The 13,203-nt window shown below is 36.9% G+C and overlaps 1 protein-coding gene across 3 annotated transcripts in view; it reads right to left on the reverse strand.

Moving 5' to 3' along the window:
• The window catches only part of GOLPH3L (golgi phosphoprotein 3 like), a 38,272-nt gene that overhangs the window by 14,750 nt on the left and 10,319 nt on the right, over window positions 1-13,203 (reverse strand). The window lies entirely within an intron of this gene.

Here is a 13,203-nt window from a genome sequence, read left to right on the forward strand (position 1 = left end):
CTGTCTAACTTCAAGGTCTTTGTGAATTCCTGTGGTTTGGCTGTTAGTTAACAATTGGCATGCCAAATTTTAATTTTTGAGAAGACTTTTGGTTTCTTTGATATCTGTTTCCATGACACTCTAAATTTCAGAGTGGAATACAAATAGGTCAAGTAGAAAAATGTATAAATCATTTGAGCCTTTTACGCCTCCAAGACATGTATTATTTGCAAGCTATTTTGATGGGTGGTGTAGTCAGCTCTGCCACTGACTAGTTAAATGCCGTGGGTATGTTACTTAGCCTTTCTCAAGTACAATGTCCTCATCTGTAAAATGGGGGCACTGATATCTATCCTTATAAGTTTATTGTGAGGAATAAGTGAGATATATACAAGAAACCATTTAGTATGGTACCTGGCATATCATGGGCACTTAAATGTTAGTTTCTCTTCCCTAGGAACTATAGGGAATACAAAGGTATATAGTTAATAGCCACTGTCTTAAGGAGCTGAAAATGTAGCTGGAAAGACCATACAAACTCCAGGAAAATTTTCTGTGATAATATAAAATTTAAATAAAAGCTCAACCGAAAATGGAGTAGAAGAGACAGGCATAAATCACTATAGGAAATTTGGCTTGTTTGTTTATTTATTTTTAATTAATCAATCTATTTATTTATTTATTTATTGGTGGCATTTGGTCTTTGTTGTTGCGCAGGCTTTCTCTAGTTGCAGCGAGCGGGGGCTGCTCTTCGTTGTGGTGTGTGGGCTTCTCATTGCAGTGGCTTCTCTTGCTGTGAAGCACGGGCTCTAGGCATGTGGGCTTCAGTAGTTGCGGCACGCAGGCTCAGTAGTTGTGGCTTGTGGGCTCTAGAATGCAGACTCAGTAGTTGTGGCTTGCAGGCTCTAGAGTGCAGACTCAGTAGTTGTGGCGCACGGGTTTAGTTGCTCCAAAGCATGTGGAATCTTCCCTGACCAGGGCTCGAACCCGTGTCCCCTGCACTGGCAGGTGGATTCTTAACCGCTGCACCACCAGGGAAGTCCCGGAAGTTTGGTTTAGATGATAGTTTTTCAAATTATAAATCACTTTTGGGCTAGAGTAGTCAGAAACTCTTATGGGACTTGAGCTGGGGTTTGAAGAATAGGTTGAATTTAGCAGAGAAGGTGGATTTTCCAGATGAAGGAAGTCATCCAAATTTTACCTATTCTTCAAAAGGGCGTTCCAAGTAAAAGTGTCAAGGAAGGAGACCTCAAATATGTTTACAGATTTAACTCAAGAATTTAAAGAGAACTCATGAGATCAAGTTGGTTGGGCTAGGCTGTGGAAAGCCTTGATGCTCTGAACTTTTTATAGAAAGGCAATATTAAATTCTGAAGGTTCTGAACAAGGAGCTATGATTAACACAAGGAAGACCCATCAGTGTTATCAGAACTGTTTAACACTCTTTAGCTATCTTTGTGTGTAGCGTTCCCTCTCACTGGAGAGAAGGTGGGTGTGATGTTGGCAGATTCTAGCATGGCTTTAAAGCATCACCAAGACTAAGTCACTAGTAATAACAGTAATGTCTAATATTTATTGAACACTTATTATGCAGTAGATTTGTGCTAAGCTTTTCTGCATGCATTATATGATTACATCTTCACAACAATCTTATAAGGGAGGTTATTACTATTATCCACATTTTAAAGATGAGGAAATTAAGGCTTATGGAGGTTATGTAATATGATAGAGGTCACAAAGCTAAGTGGTGGCAAAGAATTAAAAAACATCTTTTAAAAATTCCAGTTTTCCACTTTATTGATTTGGAAGTTGTACATTCACTTTTCTTTAGGAAGTTATTTTTGAAATTTTAACATGCATGATCATTTAAAATTCATACAAGATCGAATTTATTTTTAAAACAAATCAATATATTAATCACTCTCCTAGTTTGCCAATATTTTATCTTTTTTTTAACCTCACAAATTAGACATCATTATTAGCATCATCGTTATTTTATACAGGTAGCCCTTGTTTAGATTTACTCGGTTGCTTACCAAATTCTTTGCTGACCATTCCTTCATGCATCTCAGACCTCCTTTCTGGTACCATTTTCCTTCCTCCTAAAGTAGAATTTCCTTAAATGAAAGTCTGTTGGAGGCAAACTCTATTTTGTTTATATGAAATGTCTTTATTTTACCATTGTTTTTAAAATACTGCTTCTCCGGACATAAAATTCTAGGTTGATAGTTTTCTCTTTATCACATTGAAGATATTATGCCCTCCTAACTTCCACTGTTACAGTGAGAAATCTATCACTCTTATTGATTGTGGTAGGCGATTTGACTTTTTTCTTTGGTCCTTTAAGGTCTTCTCTCTTGGTGTTTTGCAGTTTGACTACAACAAGACTCTGTGTGAACTTACGCATCCTATTTGGTAACATGCTTCCTGTGTCTGTACGTTCATTTTTTTTTTTTGCGGTACGCGGGCCTCTCACTGTTGTGGCCTCTCCCGTTGCGGAGCACAGGCTCCGGACGCGCAGGCCTAGCGGCCATGGCTCACGGGCCCAGCCGCTCCGCGGCATGTGGGATCCTCCCGGACCGGGGCACGAACCCGTGTCCCCTGCATCGGCAGGCGGACTCTCAACCACTGCGCCACCAGGGAAGCCCTCTACGTTCATTTTTTACTTCTCAAAAATTCTCAATTCTTATCTCTAAGAATTTTGGCTTTCCTTCATTTCCTTTTTTCTTTCTTTCAATCTTTCTTATTCTAACCTCCATGTCTTTTAATCTCTCCTTTATATTTTCCATTTCCTTTGTCTCTAAATTGATTTCACAAGAGTTAGTTCATATCTGGCTTCCAATTTACTCTCTCCATTTATATTTAATATGTTAAACTATCCCTGAGATTTTGATTTCAACTATTTTTCATCTCTAAAAGTTTTATTTAGTTATTTTTCACATTTGCCTGGTCATTTGTGATCATTTCTTCTTGTTCATTTTGTGATTCTTATATTTCCTTAAAAATATCATAGATACTTCATATTGGTTGATCATTTTAATATCTAAGGTCCTTGAATGACCTATTATTTGTTATTTCTGCTGATTCTTTCTCACGTGTATTTTTCTTTGTATGTTTGATGATATTTGATTAAGAGGTCCATATTTAATTTTTTTTGAATCTACGAGATTCTGGAGGCCTAAATTGAGGATATTTTCCTCTAGAGAGGAAGATCTGCACTTGCTTCTGCTGAGAGTAAGGCATGGTGGACTGGGAGACTGCCACACAACAGGGACCACATTTAAACCTATCTTCTACATTTTATTTCAACCCAAAAGTTTATTCCTGACCACCTAATTCCTGAATCTCTGTACTGATCTGGTAATTTGCCCCAGAGCAATCTGGTTTTCATGTTTGTTTTTTGCTCAAGTCTAGGATTTTAATTTTGGTGTTTGTTTGGGGGCTCTGAAGATTTCCTTTCCATTCCAAAGGCCCAACAATACATTAAAAATTAAGTCTTACCACTATACTGCCAGAAGTAGAGGTCTTCTAATTCCATTTTTCCCACAGCCAGGATGATCTTTAAGCTCAAAGCTAATCATATAACTCCCTTCCCTTCTGCTTAAAAATCTTTCAAATGCTCCTCCCAGTCAAATCCAAATTTTTTAGTAATAGCTCTTAAATCAGGAGGCTGCTTACTAGTCTCTCTCTGGCTTCTTTCCCCTAGAACACTATGCCCCAGCTTTCTGGAACCATTTTAAGTACTCTTAATGCATCATTTTTGCCTACTGGCCTTTGCACACACAGTTCTCTCTGTCTAGAAGAACCAATACTCTTCTTTACTCAACTCCTCCTTGTTCTTAAGGATTGAGTACAAGGGTCACATCTTCCACGTCACCTTCTCCAACATTATCTTTCCCTCCACTCCATCCTTTGGGTTAGATTCCTCACCTGGGTGTATGTGTGTGTGTGTCTACTTCTCCCCTATCATTTATTATATCACACTGCAACCAACTGCTTGTCCTCAGTAGACTATAAATTCCTTAGGGAGAGAGTATATGACTGATATACAGTATTTCTCAATAAATGTTTTTTGAAAGCATAAATTTATGATTGAGAGTAAATATGTTAACCTGGCAAAAGGTCAGCTTGAATCATAAGCATCCCTAGACATATCCAAATTTCCTGAGGGCCTGATCTTAGACTAAAACCTGGGATTAATTCTCTCCACTGCCCGCCTCGTGGCTACTTCAGGAGTAATACTTGTAACTCCTCTTTAAGGAGGGAGTAAGCCTTTTATTTCCCAATTAATACTTGGTTTATACAAGTTAGCTGCCTCGTTAAGGTTAAACTATAACTTTACTTTATAATATATAACATACTTAGGCATAACTTTTATATAATCCTGATGACTTTATGAATCTCAACAGGTGTGCAAACATTTCAGCCAGTATTAAAGCAATTAGAGGAAAGTTTTTCTTGTTTTTTCATTTCTGCCTGACCATATAACTTCTGTTTCAGTAACAGTGATGTCAGATTGTCAACAGAACCATAAATGAGAATCCCTGAGCCTGCGTGCCACAACTACTGAAGCCCGCAGGCCTAGAGCCTGTGCTCTGCAACAAGAGAAGCCACCACAATGAGAAGCCGGCGCACTGCTAGGAAGAGTAGCCCCCACCTGCTGCAACTAGAGAAAGCCCGTGCGCAGCAGTGAAGACCCAAGGCAGCCAAAAATGAATTAAAAAAAAAAAAAAAAGCAGCAATGGAGACCAGGATGTATAAACTGTATGTTTTTCAATAACACCCTTTCCCATAATAGTATCTCATATTATATAAAACTCTTCAAATGTTTTTTAACTTTTTATTGAATCATATGCCATAATAGAAAAAAGTATAAAAATACACATGAAGAGTTTTAAAAATGATTATAACTGTAAGTCCATTTTGCTCTAAATACATGGAGCTGTCTTGGTAAATTCTCAAACCATCTATAATAAAGATGCTGTGTTAAAGGGCCACTGCTTTAGTATACAGGATGATCTAGCACATGTATACTGAAATTCACCATTCAGTCATTAGATTTAATTACCAAAGGCTATATACATGAGGGAAAAGAGAAAAAGAAAAATTTTAGGATCTACTAAAAATACCAAAATTGCACACTACTTCATGACCAACAGAGACTATTGGAGGATTGGCAGAATGAGATCTTTGGATAGTAGATTTTTTGTCTTGATTATAAACGTAATAGATGATTGTCAAAAAAAAAAAAAGAAAAGATCATATTTTAGAAATGTATAATTTAGAAAGTAAAAGTCTCCTATAATCTTATCACCTCCACATAACAGTTTAGTGGATATCTTCTAGATTTTACATACATAGTCTATTATATATTTGTTAATATTACATACAGAAATAAGATCATATTGAGTGGCAACTTTTCCACTTAGCCATTATTTTGGATATCTTTCCACATCACTAAACACAGAGCTACCTCAATCATTGTTATGACTGCACAGTATTGCATTTTAATTTTTATTTTTTTTAACTTAAATTTTTTTTGCGGTACGCGGGCCTCTCACTGTTGTGGCCTCTCCCGCTGCGGAGCACAGGCTCCGGACGCGCAGGCTCATCGGCCATGGCTCACGGGCCCAGCCGCTCCGCGGCGTGTGGGATCTTCCCAGACCAGGGCACGAACCTATGTCCCCTGCATCGGCAGGCGGACTCTCTCACTGCGCCACCAGGGAAGCCCAGTACTGCATTTTAGATGCACTATAGTTTTTTGTTTTTGTTAGTAAATTTATTTATTTATTTTTGGCTGCGTTGGGTCTTTGTTGCTGCCTCTGGGCTTTCTCTAGTTGCGGTGAGCGGGGGCTACTCTTCGTTGCAGTGCGTGGGCTTCTCATTGTGGTGGCTTCTCCTGTTGCGGAGCACGGGCTCAAGGCGCACGGACTTCAGCAGTTGTGGCCCGCAGGCTCTAGAGCGCAGGCTCAGCAGTTGTGGCGCACGGGCTTAGTTGCTCCATGGTATGTGGGATCTTCCTGGACCATGGCTCGAAACTGTGTCCCCTGCATTGGCAGGCAGATTCTCAAAAACTGCTCCATGAGGGAAGCCCCTAAATGCACTATAGTTTATCTACCCAAGTCCTTACTGATGTATGTATCGGTTGTTTACAATTTTTTGCCATTATAAAAAAATGCTATAAAGAAATTCATTTGTATGTATATTTCTGTTGAATAAATTCCTAGAAGAAATTTTTGAGTCAAAGATTATACACATAGAAATTTTTGATAATGCTATTTTATTCTTGTAAAAGGTTGGACAATAAGATTTCAATAAATTCAGACAGTCAACACTTTGCACTGAATTTCTGCCTAGTGAAGTATTCAAACCTCTTTATAGACACACCTTAAAACAACAATGAAGGTTAAAGATCTTAAAATTGCCTGCTTGGGGTAAAAAGAGGAAAGAAAGCAAAGAAACTTAAAGCATCATTAAAAGGAGTTTTTAAAAATATAGTTCGAAAATCCTTACGATAAATTTGAATGAAAAACAGGCAAATACATAATTGTATATTCAGGATTATCATAATTATGTAAAATAATGTCTACAAACCAACCAAAAAAGTGGTTTTCTAATTTTTCCAAATTATCTACACTGAAAAAAAACTCTTTCTCCCCGACCAAATCTGAAGATTCAACATAAAAATTGCTTCACTTTCCATGAGAGAAAGAATTTTACTGTGTCTTCTTGAAGCCTTTTCTATATGCCCAGTTCCACAGCCCAATGTCTGCATGATGATCTCCAGTGTTATCAAAAATTATACACGAAAAAAAGTTTTACAAGCAAAACAAATTTTATTTCATTTTTTTCCTCTAAAAAATTCCTTTAAGAAGAGTTAATTTACTATTTTCCTTTGATGTGCTCTATAAAAAGAGTGGCTTCCAGGATTTGATCTAAATTCCTCTTTTATAAATTAATGTGATTCATTCTAACTCCAATTAATATTTCTATGTCCACAGAGCCAAAAGAGACATTTTATTTATTTATTTTTATTGGAGTATAGTTGCTTTGCAATATTGTATTAGCTTATACTGTTCAGCAAAGTGAATCAGCTATACGTATACATATATCCCCTCTTTTTTTTTGGATTTCCTTCTCATTTAGGTCACCACAGAGCACTGAGTAGAGTTCCCTGTGCTACACTATATGTCAATCCCAATCTCCCAATTCATCCCCCCACCTTCCACCTTGGTATCCATACATTTGTTCTCTAGGTCTGTGTCTCTATTTCTGCTTTGTAAATAAGATCATCTATACCAATTTTTTCAGATTCCAAATACATGCATTAATATATGATATTTGTTTTTCTCTTTCTGCCTTACTTCACTGTGTATGACAGTCACTAGGTCCATCCATGTCAAAAGAGACATTTTAGAAAAGAGATTAAGCATTAATAAAAGCTCACTCTGCTTAATCATAATGGGGAATAAGGAACTGTGACCTGGATGTTATTCTGGTTTAACAGATGATTTCAGCATGATTGGGAAGAATGGATTATAAACCTAGACAAATGGATGCAATTTCTCAAGCCGCGAAAGCCAGGAATCCTAATCACTAGGCCATCAGGGAACTCTCCCTGCACCCTTTTTAAAATAAAAACCACTATCAAAAGTTCAGAAAATAAAAACAACATGGAAATGCCTTGTCAGTGAAAAGGAAATACAAAATAAAGGAAAGCAACTGGTAATCTTTGAATATTCCTACATAAGCTTTAAATCTCATTTTGGCCAGTAAAACTGTCCTCAATTTTTTATTCTAAAAAATGTTTAAATGATTGTTAGCACCAAAAACAGTAACAGTAACTTACATGCCTTTCTTTTCCCACAATCTGTTACTTATGAGAAAATGGAATTTTCATTGCTACACACCATCCAAAGAAAGTTGAAAAGGGGGAGTAAAAAATCTGAAAATGTGTCTAAGGTGCTAAATCTACTTCCCTACAACTCCTCAAATGATTTAAAATAGATTTAGAAACACATAAAGGCATTTATGGTATGTTCAAACCTCAGAAGAGCCAAGCTAGGTAAATGCAGATATATCTTTTGTCTTCAAATAGATCTTTTCTCCCTGATTAAAAAGTAATATACATATATTTTAGAAAATATGGAAAGAAAAAAAGAATCATAAAAAATAAAATAAAAATTGCTCATAATTCTATCATCCTATTATCATTTTGGTGTATGTAAAACCAGATTTTTCTTTATATATGCAATACACATATCTTCTCTCATACCCACCAATTTTCCCATCTGCTTCTCCCCCCACCCCAGTTGTGGGGCTTCCCTTCATAGAACAGCTTTGTGTAAATTATGGAACAGAACATATACATTATAAATTTTCATAAAATATTGGGAAGTAGAAGTAAAAGAAACTGTGAGAGAGGTAATTTCTTAATCTTTCATAACAGGGAGTCAATAGGATATTGCCTAAATTGGAATCATGTGGTTTAAGAAAACATGACCCCAACACCATTTTCTAAACACATTTTTGGTTTAACATTTCCAAACATACACAAACTATAGAGATTATTAACCTCTATGTATCCATCATCTAGCTTCAATAGCTACCAGTACAATCTTTCATCTATACCTCTCACCCCAACTCCAGATTATTTCAGTGCAAATCCCAGCTGCTGTAACATATCATCCATAAAATATTACAATACTTTCCCCAAGAGATGAAGGAAAAAAAATGCAATACTTCACACCTAAAAAAAATTAATAGGGCCTTCCCTGGTGGCGCAGTGGTTGAGAGTCCGCCTGCCGATGCAGGGGACACGGGTTTGTGCCCCGGTCCGGGAAGATCCCACATGCCGCGGAGCGGCTGGGCCCGTGAGCCATGGCCGCTGAGCCTGCGCGTCTGGGGCCTGTGCTCCGCAATGGGAGAGGCCACAACAGCGAGAGGCCCATGTACCGCCAAAAAAAAAAAAAAATTCCTTAATATTATCAAGTATTCAGTAAGCATTCAAATTCCATCAATTATTTAATGCATTTTTAGAATACCTGGTTTGTTTGAACTAGGAGCCAAACAAGGTCCACACATAGTCTTATTTTTTTCATAAGCTCTTTTTTAACCTTAGTGGGGCCTTTTAGTAAATGATATCTTGTTTTGAAGAAAAGCAATATTCAGTTTAACCTCAATTTCCCTTTTATGTCAAATTCAAGTAACATTACACTCAACATTTTTTAAAAATGGAGTAAATCATACTACATGTGCTATTTTTTTTTTTTTTTTTTTTGCGGTACGCAGGCATCTCACTGTTGTGGCTTCTCCCGTTGCAGAGCACAGGCTCCAGACGCACAGGCTCAGCGGCCATGGCTCACGGGCCCAGCCACTCCGAGGCACGTGGGATCCTCCCGCACCGGGGCACGAACCCGCGTCCCCTGCATCGGCAGGCGGACTCCCTACCACTGCGCCACCAGGGAAGCCCTACATGTGCTATTTTTAAAGTAAAATGTAATAAATATAATTTTACTTAAATTTAACATAAAAAGAAAATGAACTGAAACTGAAGGAATTACTGAACTTCAAACATTTCCTTATTACATGAGATTTTCCTAAAAGACTCATTTCTAAGGTTAAGAAAATAGATTTAAGAGGTTGAGTTTTTTGTTTAAAGTAAATGTTTCAATATTAGACACATCTAATTGACTTCTCACTATAAAAAATAAAAGTTAATATTTCTCCTATGCTTTCTCCCATCTTTATTCCTTTACTTCCCAATTTTTAAATTATAAATTTATATGGCTATTATTATTTTTTATTGATATAATTGACATATAACTTTATATTAGTTTCAGGTGTACATGATTCTATATATGTATATATTGTGAAATGATCCTCACAATAAATCTACTTAACATCCATCATCAAACATAGTTAATTACAAATTTTTTCTTGTGATGAGAACTTTTAATATCTACTCTCTCAGCAACTTTAATATATACAATACAGTATTATTAACTATAGGTATCATGCCAAAGATTACATCTCCAGGACTTATTTATTTTATAACTGGAAGTTTGTACCTTTTTGATTACCTTCACTCATTTCACCTACCCACCCCCAATCCCTACCTCTGGCAACCATCAATCTGTGCTATGTGTCTATGTGTTTTTTTTTTTAATTCTTCATATAAGTGAGATCATACAGTATCTTTTGACTGACTTATTTCAATTCAGTTTGGTTATTATTTATTGAGTATTTATATGTGTCAGGCTGATTTAAACATTTTATAGAAGTCATTTAATTCTTACAATAGCACTATGAAGTCAATATTATTATCTCTATAAAATGAGTATAAGGAAATAATGTGGAAACCGAGGCCAAGTCAAATATTTAGTAAGTGGTAGACTTTGCATTTTAATGTAGCTATGTCTGCTTCCAAAGCCTGTGTGTTTGTTTTTTTTTTTTAATAAATTTATTTATTTATTTTTGGCCACATTGGGTCTTCGTTGCTGCATGCAGGCTTTCTCTAGTTGCAGCGAGTGGGGGCTACTACTCTTCGTTGTGGTGCGTGGGCTTCTCATTGCAGTTGCTTCTCTTGTTGTGGAGCACGGGCTCCAGGCATGCGGGCTCAGTAGTTGTGGTGTGTGGGCTCAGTAGTTGTGGCTCGTGGGCTCTAGAGCACAGGCTCAGTAGTTGTAGCGCACGGGTTTAGTTGCCCCACGGCATGTGGGATCTTCCCGGACCAGGGCTCGAACCCATGTCCCCTGCGCTGGCAGGCGGATTCTTAACCACTGCACCACCAGGGAAGCCCCCAAAGCCTGTGTCTTTAAACACTGCCTATAAGAAAATTAGAAAATGCAGTAACTAAGCACATTGAGATGTATGATAAATGCAAGGGAATTTAGAGAATGCAAAGATCACTGTTTGATTTGTGATAGGCTTTGAAAGGAAATGTAGAATTTAAATTAAAACAAATTATGGGGACGGTAACATGGTAGGAATATATAAAAAACAAATGTGGGGATTCTGGGAAGTTGCAGAGTAGGAAGCACCAGAAATTTGTCTTCCCACCTAGACAACAACTGTATCAGTAGAATCTGTCTGACATAACTATTTCGGAACTCTGGAGGCTATTGAAGGCTTGCAACTTCCAGGGGAAGACGTGGATCATAAATTACAGTTAATTCCAGTCAATTTCAAATCTTAGTTTAGCAGAGGCTACCCATCTCCCATTCCCTCACCCCATGGCAGGCAGCCATGCATGTGTTCTTAGAGCAGCTTACATGCCCCTTACTAGGAGCTAGGGTGGGCAATAAGGACCCTGTCCTCCAAATATCAGATATCAGGGATCTGCATTCTGATCATGGAGGTGCAGACACAGAGGCCATTATTATAACCTCCCTGGTTTGCTGCAAGCCTTTCCCCTTCTGGTGACTTCCAGGTGATTTAAAGGGCTTATGTCTTTTCCCTCCTCTTCATTTTCCTTTCCCCTCTTTTTGGAGCCAGATACCAAAGACTAGGACATTCAAAAGTAACTACATACACAGGGGAAATTAGAAGGTTATTGTAAATGCCCAAGGAAAGGCACAGGCTCAGAAAAGACTTGAGAAGACCTTAGTTTTACACTTTAGGCTGATCCTCAGCACAAAAATAGCCTACAACAATTAAAAAAAAAAAGCATTACACCATACACAAAAATCAACTCAAAATGGATTAAAGACTTGACCGTAACTTCTGAAACAGTAAAACTACAAGAAGAAAACAGAGGGTAAGCTCCTTGACATTGGTCTTGGCAATGTTTTTTTTAGACTTGACACCAAAAGTACAAGCAACAAAAGCAAAAAAATCAACAAGTAGAACTACATCAAACTAAAAAGCTTCTGCACAGCAAAGGAAACCATCAATAAAATGAAAAAGCAACACATGGAATGGGAGAAAATATTTACAAACCACATATCCAATAAGTGATTAATATCTAAAATACACAAGGAACACACATATTAATAACTCAACAGCAAAAAACCAAATACCCAATTTAAAAATGGGCAAAGGACCGGAACAGACATTTTTCCAAAGAAAACATATAAGTGACCAACAGGTATAGGACAAGGTGCTCAACATCACTAATCATCAGGGAAATACAAATCAAAACCACAATAAGATAATGCTTCATACCTGTTAGGATGGTATTATCAAAAAGATAAGAGATAACAAATGCTAGCAAGAATGTGGATAAAAGGGAAACTTTGTACACTTGGTGGGAATGTAAAGTGGTATAGCCACTATGGAAAACAATATGGAGGTTTCTCAAGAAATTAAAAATAGAACTACCATATGATCTAACAACCCCGTTTCTGGGTGTACATCCAAAGGAAAAAAATCATTATTTCAAAGAGATATCTGTATTGTCATGTTTATGGCAGCATTTTTCACAGTAGCCAAAGTATAGAAACAATATAAGTATCCATCAATAGATAAATGGATCAAGGAAAAAAAATGTTACTCAGTCTTTTTAAGACAGAAATCCTGTCATTTGTGACAACATGGAAGAATCTGGAGGGCATTATGCACTGGAGATATTTCACCTGGAGGTGAAATAAGTCAGAAAGAAAGACAAACATTGCATAGTATCACTTAATGTAAAATCTAAAAAAACTGAGCTCCTAGAAACAGAAAGTAGAAAAATGTTTGCCAGGGACTGGGGGGTGGGGGGAAATAGGGAGAGGTTGGTAAAAGGGTACAAACTTTCAGTTACACGATGAATAAGGTTTGAGGGTCTAATGTACAACGTGGTGACTATAGTTGATAACACTGTATTGCTACCTACTTTTTTTTTTTTTAAGTAGAGTTGATTTACAATATTGTGTTAGTTTCAGGTATACAACAAAGTGATTCAGTTAGATAGATAGATTGATATAGATATAGATAGATATATTCTTTTTTTCTGATTCTTTCCTATTATAGGTTATTACAGATGCTGAATATAGTTCCCTGCACTGTTACAGTAAATACTTGTTTATTTTATATATGGTGATGTGTATCTGATAACACTGTATTGTACAATTGAAATCTGCTAAGAGAATAGATCATAAATGTTCTCTCTCACACACACACAAAGGTAAATATATGTTAGGTGATGGATGTGTTAATTAACATGATGGGGGGAATCTTATCGCAGTGTACACATATATCAAATCATCATGTTGTATACTTTAAATATTTTATAATTTTGTC

Source organism: Delphinus delphis, chromosome 1 (assembly GCF_949987515.2).
Source record: "Delphinus delphis chromosome 1, mDelDel1.2, whole genome shotgun sequence".
NCBI classification, from domain to species: Eukaryota; Metazoa; Chordata; class Mammalia; order Artiodactyla; family Delphinidae; genus Delphinus; species Delphinus delphis.